Below are 20400 nucleotides of genomic sequence, written 5' to 3' on the forward strand. Positions count from 1 at the left end.
CCCCTGTCACTGAAGGTTTGGAATATAGAAATTTCATATTTCTATAGGAAACAGGCCACTTAATTCAACCTTGAAAAATGGCACAAGTTTTCTAGCAGGACATGCTGCTAAGTCTTGAAAGAATAGGGTGAAAAGATTGGGGAGGCATGCCAGAGCGTGGTTTAAAAAATGTCAGGCCAGGCGCGGTGGCTCACGCTTGTAATCCCAGCACTTTGGGAGGCCGAGGTGGGCGGATCACGAGGTGAGGAGGTCGAGACCATCCTGGCTAACACAGTGAAACCCCGTCTCTACTAAAAATACAAAAAATTAGCCGGGCGAGGTGGCGGGCGCCTGTAGTCCCAGCTACATGGGAGGCTGAGGCAGGAGAATGGAGTGAACCCGAGAGGAGGAGCTTGCAGTGAGCCGAGATCGTGCCACTGCACTCCAGCCTGGGCGACAGAGCGAGACTCCGTCTCAAAAAAAAAAAAAAAAAAAAATGTCAAGCAGTCCAGTATTTATGGAATTCAAAAGAATGGGCCATCAGTGGTGTGTTTGAGTCAGCTTGTTACCAGTTTATGAGTTTCAAGTTGTAGATTTTCAGAAATTTTTGTGAGCTCTTGGTTAACCTAGCCATTATTAAAAATTAAGTTGGCTGGGCGTGGTGGTTCACACCTGTAATCTCAGCACTTTGGGAAGCCGAGACCAGCAGATCATGAGGTCAGGAGATAGAGACCATCCTGGCTAACATGATGAAACCCCGTCCTTACCAAAAACACAGACAATTTGCCAGGCGTGGTGGTGGGTGCCTGTAGTCTCTCATACTCAGGAGGCTGAGTCATGATAATGGCTTGAAACTGGGAGGCGGAGCTTGCAGTGAACCGAGATTGTGCCACTGCACTCCAGCCCGGGAGACAGAGCGAGACTCTGTCTTAAAAATAATACTACTAATAATTAAGTTATATAAACTTGAAATTAGTTTTAAAACCTAATAAACTCATTGATTTCTGATTATTTCACTATACTATATTGATTTGCTGTCTCTGTTAACTAAAGGTGCTCTGGAGGAATTGCATGACTATTCTGTGTTGTGGGGATACTGTATGTTGGGCTGCTACCACACAGCTCTCCCCAATTCCATGTTCAGTGAAATCCCTTTGACAGCTTGACGTCTACCATAGTGGAAGTACTTATACCACAGAGGTTGACATACATTACAAATCAAGGACTGCTTTATTGTTTTGTGGATTGTGTAAACCAGGGGTCAGAAAACTACCTGGCTTGTCTGGCTTGAGGCCTGTTTTTTATGATGCGTGAGTTAAGACTAATTTTTACATTTTGAAAGGGTTGTAAAGGAAATAAAGAAATTTTTCAAAAGGAATATATGACAGAGACTTTATGTGCTACAGATAAAATCATTCAACAAAGGTCAGCAAAAGCTTTCTATAAAACTCAGCTGGTTGTACAGAACTTACAATAACAGATTATTGCATATTTTATCATTATTCATAAATTGTGTGCTACACATTGTTAATATCATTAAAATAATCTTATGTTTGGATACACAGTCATGGCATACCGACACATACATACCTGTGTGTGTGTATGTGTGTTCCCGTGTCCCACCCTGGACAGCGTGCTAGGAGACAATTTCAATCACTAGTGGGATAGATAATAGAACGATGGAGGTGGAGATGAATAATTGAAAAATCGGGACTTATTTTTTCAGTCACTATCATGAGAATAAGAAAGCTCTTTTGATCTTAACCTTAGTTTAGTAGACTGTGGATAAAATATGCCATTCATTAACTTCAAAAAAGAACTTGTCTCTCTTTGACTCAGAATACAAGATAACAGGTGGATATTTTTGAGTTGCTGAAAACTGGAAATCTGTGAATATCAATCGCTCTCCTTTGTCGACTTGTTTAATTGATTGATGAAAGAACACACTCAATATTGGAACCACCTAAAATAAAAGAAATATCTTTTATAAACTCAAAGAGAACAACAACAGCAGCAAAAAAAAAAGCTATAAAATCACCTCGTCATTCCCCCCCCATATTTTCCCTTTAATGTCCCAGAAGATGGTTCTAAAATTCACTCTGTTGCCAGGTTTAACGTTTATTACAAGCCCATGTCTGCTTATTTTTTGTCTCTTGTGTATGGAATCTGTATGAAATCATAGCCGAGTGACATTACAGTGAAAGTCAGCATTTAGGGAAATGAAATCCGATGAAGCTAGAACTGATTTCTTCAGGGCGTGCACGAATGTCTTGGTGCCTTATAAAACGTGCTCCCTAGGAAAGAGACACCTTGAAACGTTCCTCCAAAGCAACCTCTGCTTTAGGGAATTCAAGTCTTCTCCAGATTGTTCAGCCAGCTTCCTCCAATGATCATAAAAGAAGACAGATTGGTTGTAATAGCGGCGTTTGACATTAGCTGTACTGGAAGACAAGAGTTATGTGTCAGGAGAAGCCTCCAGCCTTTGAAGATTCACTCCAAAGTCTGTGTGGAGATGAAAGGACCCTGGTGTAGAAACCCTGTGTTCTCCTTACCACATGACCACTAACTGGCTGTGTAAATCTGGGAAATAAAAATTTCTAACTTCAGTCATCCAGAAGCAAAATTTGCACCCCTGTTGGAAGGAATGGAGCTAAACAGGATATATAAATCTAAGGTCTATTTTATCACAATGTTGCATATCAATGAGAATCTACATTGATTTGCTTTCTGCCAGGCACCCATATGTGCACAAATGAGGCCTGGATATCACCAGGTAGAAGATGACAGTCATGTCTTTGTGTGCCAATGACTAATTTTTGGAGCATGTACTACTCTGATATATACTTCTGTACCCTATCTAATTTTATACCAAAGCAAATATAATTATGCAAACCTATGTTCCTCTTCACTCTTTACCATGATGTGGTAATAATAATGGCAAGAAAAGGTAGTAGCTGTCATTCCTCATCTTTTTTTTTTTTTTTTTGAGACGGAGTCTCGCTCTGTGGCCCAGGCTGGAGTGCAGTGGCCAGATCTCGGCTCACTGCAAGCTCCGCCTCCCGGGTTCACGCCATTCTCCTGCCTCAGCCTTCCGAGTAGCTGGGACTGCCACTGCGCCCAGCTAGTTTTTTGTATTTTTTTAGTAGAGACGAGGTTTCACCGTGTTCGCCAGGATGGTCTCGATCTCCTGACCTCATGATCCGCCCATCTCAGCCTCCCAAAGTGCTGGGATTACAGGCTTGAGCCACCGCGCCCAGCCTCATTCCTCATCTTATAGTACCTTAGGGATATCAATCAAACGACACAATGACTTTCTATAAAGCAACTTGCGTGAACTTTGCTGCACTAAGATGTCTGCAGTGGTCTGTTTCCCTTCCTGCCCAGAAAGCAAACAGACAAGGGTTCACAGAATATGCTCTCAAAACAAATAAAAAAATAAAAATAAAAAAAAGAGGCAGAATGTGATCCTTTACTTCTCATTAGAATGTCTTCTCAATGTCTTCTCAGTTTACATCACTTAACCCATGTGACTTCTCCAAATGCTGCGAGGGAAAGACTGTAGCAGCTCAGTTTACTTCCAGCCTGGAGCAGAAGGGCTTGAGAAAAAAGATATTTTTAGGACTTTAGAAAAAATTGTTCTTTTCTAACATTTTTGTAATCCAAGAAGTCTTTTCTTATCAAGAGTGTTCAGTAATCTTGTTTTACAGAGCTATTTTGTAAGCTCTTAAACTGTTGAAAACATATTTGAAAAATATATATGATTTAGGAGTCAGGCGCGGTGGTTTTTCTGTAGTCCCAGCTACTGGGGAGACTGAGGAGGGAGGATGGCTTGAACCCAGTTTGAGGCTGCAGTGAGCTATGATAGCACCATTGCACTCCAGCCTGGGTAGCAGAATAAAACCCTGTTTCTTAAAAAAAAAAATATATATATATATACACACACACACACATAATGTATATATGTGCGCGCAAATACATAATGTGTATATATACACACATACATATTTGATTTATATATTATCACTTAATAGATACTGAAAAGGCATTTTACAAAGTACAAAATATATTTTCAATGAAAATTCTTAGTCAAAAACACAAACAAAAAATTAGATTGAACTGAATATTTTAAAATACATAGATGTTTAATCTCTAAGAATAAGTTTCACAGAAGTTTTAAATAGAGATTATATTTTTTAAACATAAGAGTGTTGGAGATTCTTCTAGGAATGGCATAAAATCCAGCAACTCGGAACTAAAACATATAAAAAATTTTGTCTATGTAAAATTTTTGAAAACCATGTGACTGTTCACCAAAAAAAAAAAAAAAACACTATATAATCATCCTCCCAAGAACTTTAAAAAGTACTTCAAAAAAAAATCACACTTTTGAGGCAGGACTAAATTGCAGTTCCCACTCGGACAGGCAGAACAGCATGTGGAGGCTCGCATCATGAACTTTTGCTCCAGAAAGACTGCAGGAATACATTAGGAAAGCCCAGAGGACCCACAGACCCTCCAAAGGAAGCAGACTGCTCCTGCAGCACCCAGGAGACACCCCAAATACTGTGAGTGCCCAAACTGTGGCGGGAAAGGGAGATCATCCCACAAAAGGGGGATCATCTGCCCCTGAACACAAACCCCCACTGGGGAACCCAAAGGTCTAGATTACAGGAGAAGATTCTGACCTTACTTGGAGCTCATTGAATTTAGAAAGCTGAGCAAAATGCCCAAATGAAGCAGCAGGAAAATCCCTGTAGGCTTACTGAGTCAATTGCTGCCTTGCTTCACAGTGGACCTTCAGGAGGGCTACCAGAGGCACCTAGAAAAGGCCATAGGGAGAAGGAAATCTCTAGCTGAACTTCGTAACAATCTGAACCCACTGAGAAGTCTCCTGGCCAGAACACAAGGGAGGGCATGAATCCAGTGTCCAGAATCCACAGGTAGGGGAAGCAGGAAAGCCCTACTTATTTTTGCAGCTGGAAGGTGGGTAGCCTGGGAGAAGTTCACAACCCTGCTTTCCCACTGCTTGGAAACACACTTGGTGCTGTTGAGGGTGGGGCACATTGAGAGTGAGACCAGCCCTTTGTGTTGCGTGGGAGCCGGGTGAAGCCTGTGACTGCCAGCTTTGCCCACTTCCCTGACAACCTGCATGACACAGCAAAGGCACCCACAGTCCTCCTAGGAACATAACTTCATTGACCTGGGAACCTCACCCCCATCCTCCACAGCAGTTGCAGCAAGACCTGCCCAAGTAGAGTCTGAGTTCAGACATGCCTAGCCCTTCCCCCACCTAATGGTCATTCTCTACCCACCTGGCAAATGAAGACAAAGGGCATATACTCTTGGGAGTTCTGGGGCCCTGGCCACCACCTGTTCCTCCCCATGCTACCATAGCTGATGCTCTCTTGAAAATGCCACCTCCCAGGAGGAGGCCAATGAGAACAAAAATAGTGCATTAATCAAACAAAGCTACAGACCCTCAGAGAGTCCATTTCACCCCCCTGCAACCTCCACTGGAGCAGATGCCCATATCCATGAGAGACCCACAGACAGTTCTATACAGACAACCCTCAGTACCAGTGCAGAGCCTGGTAGACTTGGTGGGTGGCCCGATCCAGAAGAGAGATAACAATCACTACAGCTCCGCTCTCAGAAAGCCACATCCCTAGGAAAATAAGGAGAGTACTACATCAAGGAAACACCCAGTGGGACATAAGGAACTGTACAACAGCCTTGTGTCCTAGACATTCCCTCTTACATAGACTACCCAAATGAGAAGAAACCAAAAAACCAACTCTGGTAATATGACAAAACTAGGTTCTTTACCACCTCCCCCAAAATTACAGTAGCTTTCTGGCAATGGATCCAAACCAAGAAGAAATTCCTGATTTACCTAAAAAATAATTCAGAAAGTTAGGTATTAAGCTAATCAGTGAGGCACCAGAGAAAGTTGAAGCCTGATGTAAGGAAATAAAAAAAAAAAATCATACGAGAAGTGAAGGGAGAAATATTCAGTGAAATAAATAACACAAATAAAAAACAATCAAAACTTTCAGAATCAATGCAAAATGCTCTCAAAATTCTCAACAATAGAATGAAACAAGTAGCAGAAAGAGCTTCAGAGCTCAGAGACAAGGTTTTGGAATAAATCCAATCCAACAAAGACAAAGAGAAAAGAATAAGAAAATATGAATAAATCCTTCATGAAATCTGGGATTATGTTAAACAATCAAACCAAGAATAATTGGCATTCCCAAGGAAGAAGAGAAGTCTAAATGTTTGGGAGAATAATCAAGGAAAACTTCCCTGGCCTTGCTAGAGAACTAGACATCCAAATACAGGAAGTTCAAAGAATGCCTGGGAAATTCATCACCAAAAAATTATTGCCTAGACACATTGTCATCAGGTTATCTAAAGTTAAGAATAAGGAAAGAATCTTAAGAGCCATGAGGCAAAAACACTAGGTTAACCTATAAAGGAAAACCTATCAGATTAACAGTAGATTTCTCAGCAGAAATCCTACAAGCTAAAAGGGATTGGGCCTTATCTTCAACCTCCACAAACAAAACAATTATCAGCCAAGAATTTTGTACCCAGCAAAAGCTTTATAAATGAAGGAAAGACACAGTCTTTTTCAGACCAACAAATGCTGAGAGAATTTGCCACTACCAAGCCAGCACTATAAGAACTGCTCAAAGGAGCTCTAAATCTTGAAACAGATCCTGGAAACACATCAAAACAGGGCCTCTATAAAGCATAAATCTCACAGGACCTGCAAAAGAAAAAATACAGTTAAAAAAACAAAAATGAAAAACAGAGTGTACAGGCAACAAATAGCATGATGAATAGAATGTTACCCCACGTCTCAATACTAACATTGAATATAAATGACCTAAATGCTCCACTTAAAAGATAAAGAATTGCAGAATGGATAAGAGTCCACCAACCAACTATCTGCTGCCTTCTAGAGACACATCTAACACATAAGGGCTCACATAAACTTAAAGTAAAGGGATGGAAAAAGACGTCCCATGAAAATGGATAACAAAAGTGAGCAGGGGTAGCTATTCTTATATCAGACAAAACAGACTTTAAAGCAACAGCAGTTAAAAAAGACAAAGAGGGTCCTTATATAATGATAAAAGGCCTTGTCCAACAGGGAATTATCACAATCCTAAATATATATTCACCTAAGTCCGGAGCTCCCAAATTTGTAAAACAATTACTACTAGACCTAAGGTATAGACGGCAACTAAATAATAGTGGGGGACTTTAATACTCCACTGACAGCACTAGAAAGGTAGTCAAGACAGAAAGTCAACAAAGAAACAATGGATTTAAACTACACCCTGGAAAAAATGAACTTAACAGATATTTACAGAACATTCCACCCAACAACCACAGACATTCTATTTAACAGTGCATAGAATGTTCTGCAAGATAGAGGAAATGATAGGCCACAAAATGAACCTCAATAAATTCAAGAAAACTGAAATTATATCAAACACTTGCTCAGACCATGGGGGAATAAATCTGAAAATCAATGCCAAAAGGAACCTTCAAAATGATGCAAATACATGGAAATTAAATAACCTGCTCCTGAATGATCATTCAGTCAAAAATGAAATCAAGATGGAAATTAAAAAGTATTTTGAACAGAATGAATGACATTTGTGACACAACCTATCAAAACCTCTGGGATACAGCTAAAGCAGTGCTAAGAGGAAAGTTCACAGCCCTAAATGCCTACATCAAAAAGTCTGAAAGAGCACAAGCAAACAATCTAAGGTCGCACCTCAAGGAACTAGAGAAACAAGAACAAACTCAACTGAAATTCAGCAGAATAAGGGAAATAATCAAGATCAGAGAAAAAGTAAATGAAATGGAATTTAAAAAATGCAAAAGATAAATGAAACAAAAAACTGATTCTTTGAAAAGATAAATAAAATTTAGACTATTAGCAAAATTAACCAAAAAAAAGAAGAGAAAAAATCCAAATAAGCTCCATTAGAATTGAAACAAGAGATATTACAACTGACACCACAGAAATACAAAAGATAATTAAAGACTATTATAAACACCTTTATGCACATAAACTAAAAATCCTAGAGGAGATGGATAAATTCCTGGAAAGATACAACCTTCCTAACTTACATCAGGAAGAATTAGATACTCTGAACAGACCAACAACAAGCAGCAAGATTGAAATGGTAATCAAAAAATTACCAAAAAAAAAGTCCAAGACCAGACCAATTTACAGCAGAATTCTACCATACATTCGAAGAAGAATTGATACCAATCCTATTGACACTAATCCACAACATAGAGAAAGACAGAACCCTCCCTAAGTCATTCTATGAAGCCAATATCACTCCAATACCAAAACCAGGAAAGGACCTAACCAAAAAGAAAACTACTGAACAATATCCCTGATGAACACAGATGCAAAAATCCTTAACTAAACACTAGCTAACCAATTCCAACAACATATCAAAACAATAGTCCACCATGATCAAATGGGTTTCATACCAGGGATGCAGGGATGGTTTAACATACTCAAGTCAATAAATATTATATACCACATAAACAGAATAAAAAACTAAAACCACATGATCATCTCAAAAGATCAGAAAAAGCATTTGGCAAAATCCAGCATCCTTTTATGATTAAAACTCTCAGCAAAATTCTCATGCAAGGGACATACTTCAATGTAATAAAAGTCATCTGTGACAAGCCCATAGGCAACATAATACTGAGTGAGGAAAAGTTGAAAGCATTCCCTCTGAGAATTGGAACAAGACAAGGATGCCCACTCTCACCACTCCTCTTCAACATAATGCTGGAAGTCCTAGCCAGAGCAATAAGACAGGAGAAAGAAATGAAGGGTATCCAAATCAGTAAAGAGGAAGTCAAAATTGTAGCTGTTTGCTGATGTTATGATTGTTTACCTAGAAAACCCTAAAGACTTATCTAGAAGCTCCTAGAAATGATAAAATAATTTAGCAAAATTTCTGGATACAAAATCGATGTAGCTCTTCTATACACCAACAGTGACCAAGCTGAGAATCATATCAAGAGCTCAATCCCTTTAACAATAGCTGCAATAAATAAATAAATTAAATACTTAGGAATATACCTAATCAAGGAGGTGAAAGACCTTTACAAGAAAAACTACAAAACACTGCTGAAAGAAATGATAGATGATACAAAAATGAAAACACTTCTCATGCTCATGAGTGGGTAGAATCAATATTGTGAAAATGACCATACTGCCAAAGTTACATACAAATTCAACACAATTGTCATTAAAATACCACCATCATTCTTCACAGAATTAGAAAAAACAATTCTAAAATTCATATGGAACTAAAAAAGAGCCCACATAGCCAAAGCAAGACTAAGCAAAAAGAACAAATCTGGAGGCATCACATTACCTGATTTCAAACTATACTATAAGGCCATAGTCAACAGAACAGCATGGTACTGGCAGAAAAACAGGCACATAGACCAGTGGAACAAAATAGAGAACCACAAATAAACCATAATACTTACAGCTAACTGATCTTTGACAAAGCAAACAAAAACATAAAGTGGAGAAATGGCACTTTATTTAATAAATGGTGCTGGATAATTGGCAAACTGCCTGTAGGAGAATGAAACTAGATCCTCATCTCTCACCGTCTACAAAAATCAACTCAATATGAATCAAGGACTTAAATCTAAGGCCTGAAATTATGAAAATTCTAGAAGATAGCATTAGAAAAACCCTTCTAGACATTGGCTTGGTCAAAGATTTCATTACTAAATACCCAAAAGTAAATGTAATTAAAACAAAGATAAATAGCTGGGACTTAATTAAACTAAATAGCTTTTGCACAGCAAAAGGAATTCAGCAGAGTAAACAGACAACCCACAAAGTGGGAGAAAATCTTCACAATCTATACAATCTTTGTCACATCTGAAAACTATAAAAATTCTAGAAGATAACATTGGAAAAACCCTTCTAGACATTGGCTTGCAAGAACCCAAAAGCAAATGTAATAAAAACAAAGATAAATAGCTGGGACTTAATTAAACTAAAGAGCTTTTGCACAGCAAAAGGAACGATCAGCAGAATAAACACACAACCCACAGAGTGCGAGAAAATCTTCACAATCTTCACAATTTTTGTCACATCTGACAAAGGACTAATATCCAGAATCTACAATGAACTCAAACAAATTATCAAGAAAAAAACAAGCAATCCATCAAAAAGTGTACTAAGGACATGAATAGACAATTCTCAAAACAAGATATAAAAATGGCCAATGAACATGTGAAAAACTGCTCAACATCACTAATGATCAGGAAAATGCAAATCAAAACCACAATGCGATACCATCTTACTCCTGCAAGAATGGTCATAATCAAAAAGTCAAAAATAGTAGATGTTGGCATAGATGTGATGAGCAGGGGACAATTCTGTACTGCTGGTGGCAATGTAAACTAGTACAACCGCTATGGAAAACAGTGTGAAGATTCCTTAAAGAACTAAAAGTAGAACTACCATTTGATCCAGCAATCCTGCTACTAGGTATCTACCCAGAGGAAAAGAAGTTATTATACAAAAAAGATATTTGCACACATGTTTATAGCAGCACAATTTGCAATTGCAAAAACATGGAACCAACTCAAATGCCCGTCAATCAATTAGTGGATAAAGAAACCATAACATATACATATATCTCATATCTATATATATATCATATATATATGATGGAACACTACTCAACCATAAAAAGGAATGAATTAATGTCATTCACAGTGACCTGGATCAGATTGGAAAGTATTATTCTAAGTGAAGTAACTCAGGAAAGAAAAAGCAAACATCCTATGTTCCTACTTGTATGTGGTTGCTAAGCTATGAGGATGCAAAGGCATGGGAAAGACACAGTGGACTTTGGGGACTCAAGGGGAAGGGCTGGGAAGGGAGTGAGAGATAAAAGGCCACAAATTGGGTGCAGTGTTTACTGCTCAGGTGGTGGGTGCACCAAAATCTCACAAATCACCACCAAAGAACTTACTCATGTAACCAAACACCACCTGTTCCCCAATAACCTACGGAAGTAAGAAAAACAAATAAATAAATAAATAAAGCTAAACAATTATACTTTTAATAATAAGCTAAAAGTTTCTACATTTTTTTTAAAAAAACAGGTAACAATGAAAAAAATAGATAAAGAAAAGGAACACATAAAAATACAAATGACTTTCATATGTATGGAAAGATGCTCAACCTCACTAATGAAAAAAGAGATGTTAACCCACACTAAAATATTTTTAACTCATATTGTAAAGACCAACAGTTATGATATACCATGGTGACATGGAAGAAGATGGAAATATTTTATACACTGTTGATGGCACTACAATTAATAATATATAAAATAAAGGGCGATGTTATTCAAAACTGGAAACAAATGCTCTTCAACCCAATAATTCTGTTTCCAGCAATTTGTCCTATAACTGTTAGCAAATGTTTGCAATGGAATAATGCTAGGTATCATACCAGATTTGAAATTACCCACAAATTTATCAAAACGGGGTTTGATTAAAAATTGTGGTCAGCCCTGCATGGCAACAGCTTTGCCACAGTGCTCCTTGCAGGTACCCAGAGTCCACTCAGCCACAGGCTTGCACCGCAGCTGATCTGAGTCTTGCCAGGATACCTCGAAATGCAAGAAGGTGAGGGCCAGCAAATGGCTGCTCCAAAAACTCATATCACTTGCCCTCCCACCCCTGTGGGAGGCCACCATGTTTCTCATCACCTCTCAGATTGTGATAAAGGGTGGGCTTCTCTGTCCTCTCCTCTCGAAATAGAGCTGCATAACACAAAAAACCAAAATTGTTTAACTCAGTCAAGAATTGGATTCTTGGCTGGGTGTGGTGGCTCATGCTTGTAATCGCAGCACTTTGGGAGGCGGAGGCAGGTGTATCACCTGAGGTCAGGAGTTTGAGACCAGCCTGGCCAACAACATGATGAAATCCCATCTCTACTGAAAACACAAAAATTAACTGGGCAAGGTGGCACACACCTATAATTTCAGCTACTCGGGAAGCTGAAGGTTGAGGTAGGAAAATCTCCTGAACCTGGGAGTCGGAGGTTGCAGTGACCTGAGATCACACCACTACGCTCCAGCCTGGGCAACAAGAGTGAAATTCCTCTGTCAATAAAACAAACAAACAAACAAAAACCAACAAAACTGTGTTCTTAGCAATGGGAATCCCACAGCCCATGTTGTAGTCATCTAACCCATTTTGTTTAGATGTCATCCTTCTTGGTATCTACAGCAACAGTGCATGGCTATTCTTTGCTTAGCTGTTTGTGCAAATAAAAAACTGAATCTAAATGACTCTTCTATCTTTACCAGTCTATTGGTCAGGTTTGGGTCTTAGCTTCACCTTATGTGTTGGTGCCTGACAAACTTCTTACGAAAGAGTAACGTACTCATTAAAAAGAATGAGGCAATCCTATATGTTCTGATACAGAATCATCTCCAATATAAATTGTTAAAAGAAAAAATATCAATGTGCAGTGCAGTGTAAACAGATTTTGTGTTTAAGAAACAGAAGAGAACATATACACATGAAAGCACATATAGGCATAGAAATTTCTGAAAGGATACTAAAGCAAGAGGTAAGTTAGAATCTCAGAGAGTAGGGCAAAAAAGGAAGAAAGCCTTACTTTTTACTGCATACCCTCTTCAAACTGTCTGAATGTTTTACTCCATCCAGAAAAGTACTTTAAGGAGAAACTGAGGCAATAGAAAGAATACATCATTTAAAAGACAGTTCTTATATTTGTTTTAAAGTTGCATGCACTGATTTATTTTTATTCATACCTTTCTTTAAAAACATGTATTACTTTATAATACATAATTAAATAAACTTATTTTTTAAATTGTGTATCTCATCATCTCTAGCCCAGCCATAGAATTTAAGCTCATCATAAAGAATGAGATTGTCTTCTTTACTTTCATTTATATTTATAGCATTATGCCTGACACATAAAATATACTCTGTAAAAAGTTGTTGAGTAATTAGATGAATTTTATTTCTGTAAAGTATAAATGATATTAACCTGCATTCTACATTTCTTCCCTTAATAAGTTCCTAATAGGTTCTCCATGCTCAGAGGCCGCCTTGTTGCCTGCCTTACTTTTACTTGGCATTGCCTAATGGACATCTCTCTGATAACTCAGACCCGAACTGAAAACTTGCCAGATATAATAAAACTATTTATTTGGTGATCCTATGATAGAATAATGATAGATCCTTTGTTTCCTTTGGAAAGGCAGTTGCAGGGTTAAAAGTGAAGGCCTACATCGAGGAAAATAAACTGAAAAAAAATTAAGAAAGAAAAAGGAAGCAAGTAGATGCGAAGGGAAAATAAGAAAAAAAATAAAATAAAGACTTATTATTACGTACGGCATTTTAAAATTTTGTTTAACCACCCAAAACACCCTGTGAGAAAGGCTATTATCTCCTATATCATAAACATAAAAACAGGATACAGAGAAGTTGAAGAAGTCTTTAATCCCTATTCCTCAATAGCCGCCAAGGAAAACAAACAGGATTTGAGCCCAGGTCTGTGTCACCGTTTGACCAGAGGTTTATCTGGGGAGCAGGTTTTCCCTCTGAGGAGAGAAAATTGATGTCTGGAGATACAAACACAGACTCTGGGGCTTGCCCTGGGCTCTGCCTGTGTATAAGACATGAAATCACATTACTTAGTGCCATTTTCCTTCTAGTTTTAAATTTAAGATTATTGTGATTTGTGGACTTGCTAATCTTATGTTTCTTCAAGTTTCATATGAGTGAAATAAGATATAAAGACTTCTCTTAAATGTGTTAAAAGTAGATTAATTGTTTTGCATATGATAAAGGGAATATCTTAATACCAGTATTATACAAAAATGCATTGTTTTCATTAACATGAACTAAAGGAGCAAATCGTAACATAACTTGTTTTCTATTAGCTGTTATTAGCGCGATGCTAGTAGCTTTTCATTAGCATGCTACTTCTACTGGAGGTAGCTAGTAAGATATTTGGAGACTGGCTAAATTTGGGCTAAATTACTGTAATCCTCAATAAACTCATATAAAGTTAGCCAAGCCCCTCTAGGGTGTTTGTAAGCCTGAGGCAAGAGTATAAACAGAGAACCACATATGAATCTAAAGAGTTACAAATCAAGCTAAAAAACTAGTGGATCAAATATGCTCTACTCCCCTCCCTTGACAGGTAGATATCCCTTCACGTCCACATCCCACAGGTCAAAGTTCTGCCCATACTGCAAACAGCTGCCTGTTGGCCACCCCTCAGGAAGGCAGATGAGGGAAGAGAACAGTGAAGACCTTCGAAGGACTCTCAGAGCTGTTGAGGCAGGGAACTGGGTGTTGTGTGGGGAGATCGTGTTCTGGAAGGCAGTGGCAACTTCCTATAGTCATCTCCCCTGGGCTCATAAGGCCCTGCCCTTGTGACACAGGATATGACCGAGGAGGACCACAGTGGGACCCTCTAGGAAGCCAGTTCAGGGCAGGAAGCCCTACTGCCATGGGTATAAGGGGGATGTGAAGGGAGGATTTCCATTGAACTCTGCTTGAATACTAAAATGTACATAATTTACCTCACTGGCCAAAGAATCTAATGTAAAAATATAGTAAATTCATTCAGGCAAAAATTATAAAATATATGTTAAGCCTATTGGGCTGTATCAGCAACTGAAGTCTGTCAGTCTGTGAAAAATACCTATTTAGAGAAAGGAACCAGAGGTCTGGCAATCAGATTTAAACCAGGAGCAATAAGGGCAACCAAAACAATAAGAAAAATGGTCTGAATATACCCCTGGCGCAAAACCAGAAGGTAGTTTGAGAAGATAGGGCTGCCCTGTCAGACAGAAAATGCGAGGAGCTGATTTATGCCATTTATGCCATTAAGAAAACATGGGTGGCGTCTGCTGCTATCACTGTGTCCCACTTCTGCTTTTCATCTCCTCCAGGGCTGCAAAAGGCTCACCAAATAGCATGGGCCAGTTTGCTCAATTTGCCTGAGACAAAGGGACAATTGTGCCAGGTTTCCGAGAACGGAGAGAGCTGTGAGGATACGGAACATTTAGTTTTAACAATGGCAATGTTTCAGGCAAACCAGGAGAATTTGGTCACCCTAGTCTGGGATTTTTCGTTGAGAAGGCTACTCAGTGAAACCAGGCGTAGAAGAATCTAGGGGGAGACTGTGTGTGGCACTTATAGTTGGGGCTCTAGATTGAATGTTGTGGAATTCCGGCTCGTCACCTTGTGGCTGTGAGGTCTCATTCAAGCTGCTAAAGCTCTGTATGCCGTCATTTTTTTCAGCTGTAAAATGGAGCAAGTCAGAGTAGCCAACTCAAAGTTTAGAGAAAAAATGAAAGTCAGCTCTAAGCATGCTGCCCGATATATAAACATGATCAATAAGTCCTACTATTGCTATCTATTGCTATTACTAAAACAATACTTTGAGAGAGTGCTGAGGGTTGAACAAGAGAGACCAAATCCAGGTGAAATTTAAGGGCAATTATTGGGGTTGGGTCAGAAGTCATAGACAGAATGTAATAAGAGGGATGTGAGCCTGGAGCACTGGGGCAGGATGCCAGGGCATGGATGAAGTGAGGGAGCACAGGCACTTTCTAAATGAGGAACACTGTCAAGAACAGTGCTTTCTCTTATTCAGTGCTGGGCTGTGTCTGGGTAAGAAATTGCCCACTCTCTATCACTGGCAAAAAATAAATAGGATAAATTTTTTTGCAGAAAAAAGGGGGACACTGGAAACTTGTGAAATAATAGATTATAAAACCAATAAGGAAGAGGTAATTGTTGGTAAAAATGTAAGCAATTGCCTCCACTCATTATTTGGCTCCAAAGTAGAAGCAAAAATAAGACATGATGTGTACTACGAGCATATTAAAGTTACAGACATCAGAAGTTCCAAAGATGGGACAGGCTGAGTCATTCATCCAATCAAGCAGTAAAACAGAAGCTATGAAATGATGACCCTGGGCAAGATTTGGAAAACCATTGTTCAATTTTGCCTATATGCTGTTTTACTTTCTTTTTTAAATACCCAACATTCAGGCTAATTTTAAAAAATCAAGAGATTTAACCAGAAAATTGGAATTTCTGTCCTCATTTGTAATGGCAGAAATTAACCCTTGACTAGTATCCAAAGGTTGATGATGGTGGGCTGCTTCTTCTGAAGGGCCATGAGCTTTGCATGTACCTCAGCGAACACCCAGCCAGCCAGTGTAAGTCTTAAAAGCTGTGCCTGTAATCCCAGCACTTTCGGAGGCCGAGACGGGCGGATCACGAGGTCAGGAGATCGAGACCATCCTGGCTAACACGGTGAAACCTCGTCTCTACTAAAAATACAAAAAACTAGCCGGGCAAGGTGGCGGGCGCCTGTAGTCCCAGCTACTCGGGAGGCTGAGGCAGGAGAATGGCGCAAATCCGAGAGGCGGAGCTTGCAGTGAGCTGAGATCCGGCCACTGCACTCCAGCCCGGGCGACGAGACTCCGCCAAAAAAAAAAAAAAAAAAGCTGTAAAAGAAGACAGCAGTTTGGATCCTTTTTAATACCTGTTTCTTTAAGAAGGGGACTGTCAGAACAAAAGTGAGACAAATATTTACAACTAAGAAATTTCAAAAGTATCAGATATTCAAGTCAGATACAAAGTGGGATCTTTAGAACAGGAAGACTCCAAATTTAAACAGGGCCAGAGAAAAAGCCAACAAGGGAGGAATGAATTCATTGCCATGGAAGTAACATCAAAGATTGAAAAAGAGACAAGCAAATACCAGACCCCCTCCGTCCCGCAAAAAAAAAAAAAAAAAAGCAAACAAACAAACAAAAAACATAATAAGATCAAAGAAAAAGAGAGTGGCAGATTCTGGGACCTCATGCATTTAACATCAATGCAGGCTTTCTCCTGGGATTTATCCTGTTGGAGCTCACCTGTGACAACAGCAAATCCATCAAGTTACCAGATGGACCATGTTGTCCAAGACACTGAGACTGTGAGTGAAACTTTGCGATCTAATACCTGGCAATGTTGACCACTAAGATCAATGAAAGGCCCACCATTCGATGACCACTAAGATCAATGAAAGGCACCTATTCAATATGCCAAGACCAAGCAAGCCAGAAAAGTAAGAAAAGAAAGAGACCGAACTGCCAAAAAGGACAATAAGGCAAAAGCAGATTTAGAAGCAAATTGCCAGTGTTCTTTTTAAAATCCAATTTAACAAATATCTGTTGCATCTATTAATGGTTTAATCATCTCTTGGAATTACATATTGAAAAATGAATCTGATATTATCTGTGCCTTTGAGAAAATTTTAGGGAGGTATCCCAAAACATTCAACAAATGTTTCTTTCAGCATCTACTGTGTATCAAGTTCCCCTTCAAGTAGGTGAAATGTCTCAATGTAAAAGAAAAGATTCCTACCCTCAGAGTGCTTGCATTCTAGCAGGAGAGGCAAACTATAAAGAATAAACACAAGTAAATGAATTATACAGTAAGTAAGAAGATAATAAATGCTATGAGAAGAACAAAAATAGAGGAAAGTAATGGATCTAGGAGATCTTGGAGGAAATGAGATTGCAATTTTAGATATGTCAGTCAAGGTAGGCATCACTGAGATAGTGCCATTTGAGAAGAGACAAAAAAAGTCAGTTTTCCAGGATGCTGTCTGAGAGTGCTTACTCAGGGTACTGATCTCTGTTACCTACCACAACGAGGCTCCAATTTTCATGCTTCCACCACCTCTCACGTGAGGCCAAACTATACCTCTTTGATCTGATCTTTGCCCTTTTCATTTAATTATTTATTTATTTTTCCATTTTTACTTCAAGAAAATAATTTTCTGTAAAGGTGATTATTATTTTTCTCTGAAAATCCTTCAGCAGAATAGAGTAACTATTCTCTGAAAATCCTTCAGAGAATAGAATAATTATCTATTCTTTTCAGCCTAACATTCAAATATCCTATTCCATGGCACCAACTGATCTTGCTTACTTTATTTATGACTTAAAATTGGATGGTTTCCTGTAGTTTTTGGTCATTAGTGTGCTTACATTGTTTCTATTATACTTTGCCTTCCATCAGTCTGTTGGAGGATGAATTTGTCTTTAGTGACTGGCCCTACATTTTTAGATAGAGGCAGTGTGTGATTTATCCTTAATTCCACCACAGGGCCTTGAATCATGCTTCACAAAAAGTAAGGGATCAGCAACTACTAAGTGAATCGAATTTGTGTCAAACAATTAGAATTAACTTTTTCAAGTGTTTCTAAGAGTTGGTAACAGAATAATAAGAATAAAAGAGTTTTTGACCAGTATTCACTGAAAATTACTGGTCAGATAAGACAGATTTTGTTCAGAAAGTCTATGACAACTGTAAGTTGCCAATGAATGGATGAGCACATTATCTAATGGAAGCAGGATGTCCAGCTCAGTCTTCCATATATTGAAGGCCCTGGGCCATGTCGTACAGACTATGTACTCAGAAATACAATCTCCATTCAGTATCATCCACATCTGCCAAATAATGAAATATTCTAGAATCTGAATAGAAAGGCATAATCAGATCTTTGGCATCCTCGGAAATGAAATCTGTGAAAGAAAATTAAAAATGATTAAAAACAGGTTTGAAATGCGGACAAAGTTACTCCAATTACATGTATACAGAAAGAAAGCAGAAGTGGAAAACTAGTACCTTTGAAAGTAAACATTAAGATCAAAAGAGGCCGTTGTAAAATAATCATTATGGTCTCTAATTAAAAACGCTTGTACTAGCCCTATGTGTATAGCACATAAAATATCAATAAATGCAAAAGTAAAAGACTTCTGATTGTTACTCTGTAGATATTGGTTAATAGTGCCCTGATGTGAGTACTTGTGTTGCAGTTCCAACTTGCAGAGGCCCTAGAGCCAGGCTGAGGAAGATGGTTGTTGGTTTAACCAGTTATGCTGCCAGACGAATTAACTAATGGACAGAGTTCAACAGGAAAAGCCAAGGATGGGAACATTGGTAGGAGCCAATCAGAAGCCAGCAGAACTAAGCTGGAGAATAGCTTGAGGATGATCCGTATTCAATTTTTGCAAAGAGTAGTTACAATAACTCGGCCAGCCCAAGTCTTCCATAGTGGTAATTCTTATATGGAGGGCTTGATGGAGAGAAACAGCTTAGAGGAAGATTTTAATTTTTATTATCAAAGTTTTGGTAAATCAGACAAAAATGTGAAAACAGATGATCTGAGGGATATATTTATTAATGTAGAATTCAGAAGTGTGTGGCCTAGGTGTTTATAAAATATTCAGAAAGGAAAAACATCATTATATGAAGCAAATGTCTCCAGTCTAATTTACTCTGATAATGGACTAAATCTATAATTCAATAGTAGAATTATAACTTCCAATTCTCAGCTACTTAAAACATCTAAAAATCTAAATCAGGTTGAAAATTCACACTCATATTCAAATGCACATAAAAAGAGTTTTGCTTCTTTTCCCTAACCGGATTCAATATGCTCATCAGCCTCTGTTGCTTCTAATGATAGAAAAATCTAACCTTGATGATGAATAATAATTAGTTAATGATTATTTAAAACGTAGTGCATTATTGGGTATATATTGGGTTATGTGGTGATGTTCTCTCTGTACTTTTTTCCTCTTCCCTCGGCAGATCACTAACGGGTGGTTTGTTTATTGTGCTGCATCAAGGGAGTCTTGCCGTTCACGAATCCCACGTGTTTGGAGGCAAAAGAGTTGCATGACAGCTTTTCTTGCTGTTGTCAGTAGGACCTGCCTTGGTATACTAATCAGGGTTCTCTAGAGGGACAGAACTAATAGGATACATGTACATATTAAAGGGAGTTTATTAAGGAGAATTGACTCACACAATCACAAGATGAAGCCCCATGGTAGGTTGTCTGCCAGTTGAAGAGCAAGAAAGGTAGTAGTGGCTCAGTCCAAGTCTTAAAACCTCAAAATAGGGCAGTCAACAGTGCAGTCTTCGGTCCGCGGCAGAAGGCCCAAGAGCCCCCAGCAAACCACTGGTGTAAGTCCAAGAATCCAAAGCCCAAAGAACTCAGAGTCTGATATTCAAGAGCATGAAGCGTCCAGCACAGGAGAAAGATGAAGGCCAGAAGACTCGGCAAGTCAGCTCCTTCCACCTTCTTCTGTCTGCTTTTTCTAGCAGCTCTGGCAGTTGACTAGATGGTACCTACCCACACTGTGAGTGGATCTTCCTGAAGGGCAGTCCTCTCCCAGTCCACTGACTCAAATGTTAATCTTTTCTGGCAACACCCAGAAACACCCAGATACACCCAGAAACAATACTTTGCATCCTTCT

General features: G+C 38.8%; 1 protein-coding gene across 1 annotated transcript in view; it reads left to right on the forward strand.

Annotated features, from left to right (window-relative positions):
- CNTNAP5 (contactin associated protein-like 5) overlaps positions 1 to 20400 on the forward strand; it is an 886807-nt gene that overhangs the window by 418277 nt on the left and 448130 nt on the right. The gene's annotated exons all lie outside the window — the stretch shown is intronic.

The sequence above is a fragment of the Colobus angolensis genome, unplaced genomic scaffold (genome assembly GCF_000951035.1).
Source record: "Colobus angolensis palliatus isolate OR3802 unplaced genomic scaffold, Cang.pa_1.0 Scaffold20, whole genome shotgun sequence".
In the NCBI taxonomy this organism is placed as follows: Eukaryota; Metazoa; Chordata; class Mammalia; order Primates; family Cercopithecidae; genus Colobus; species Colobus angolensis.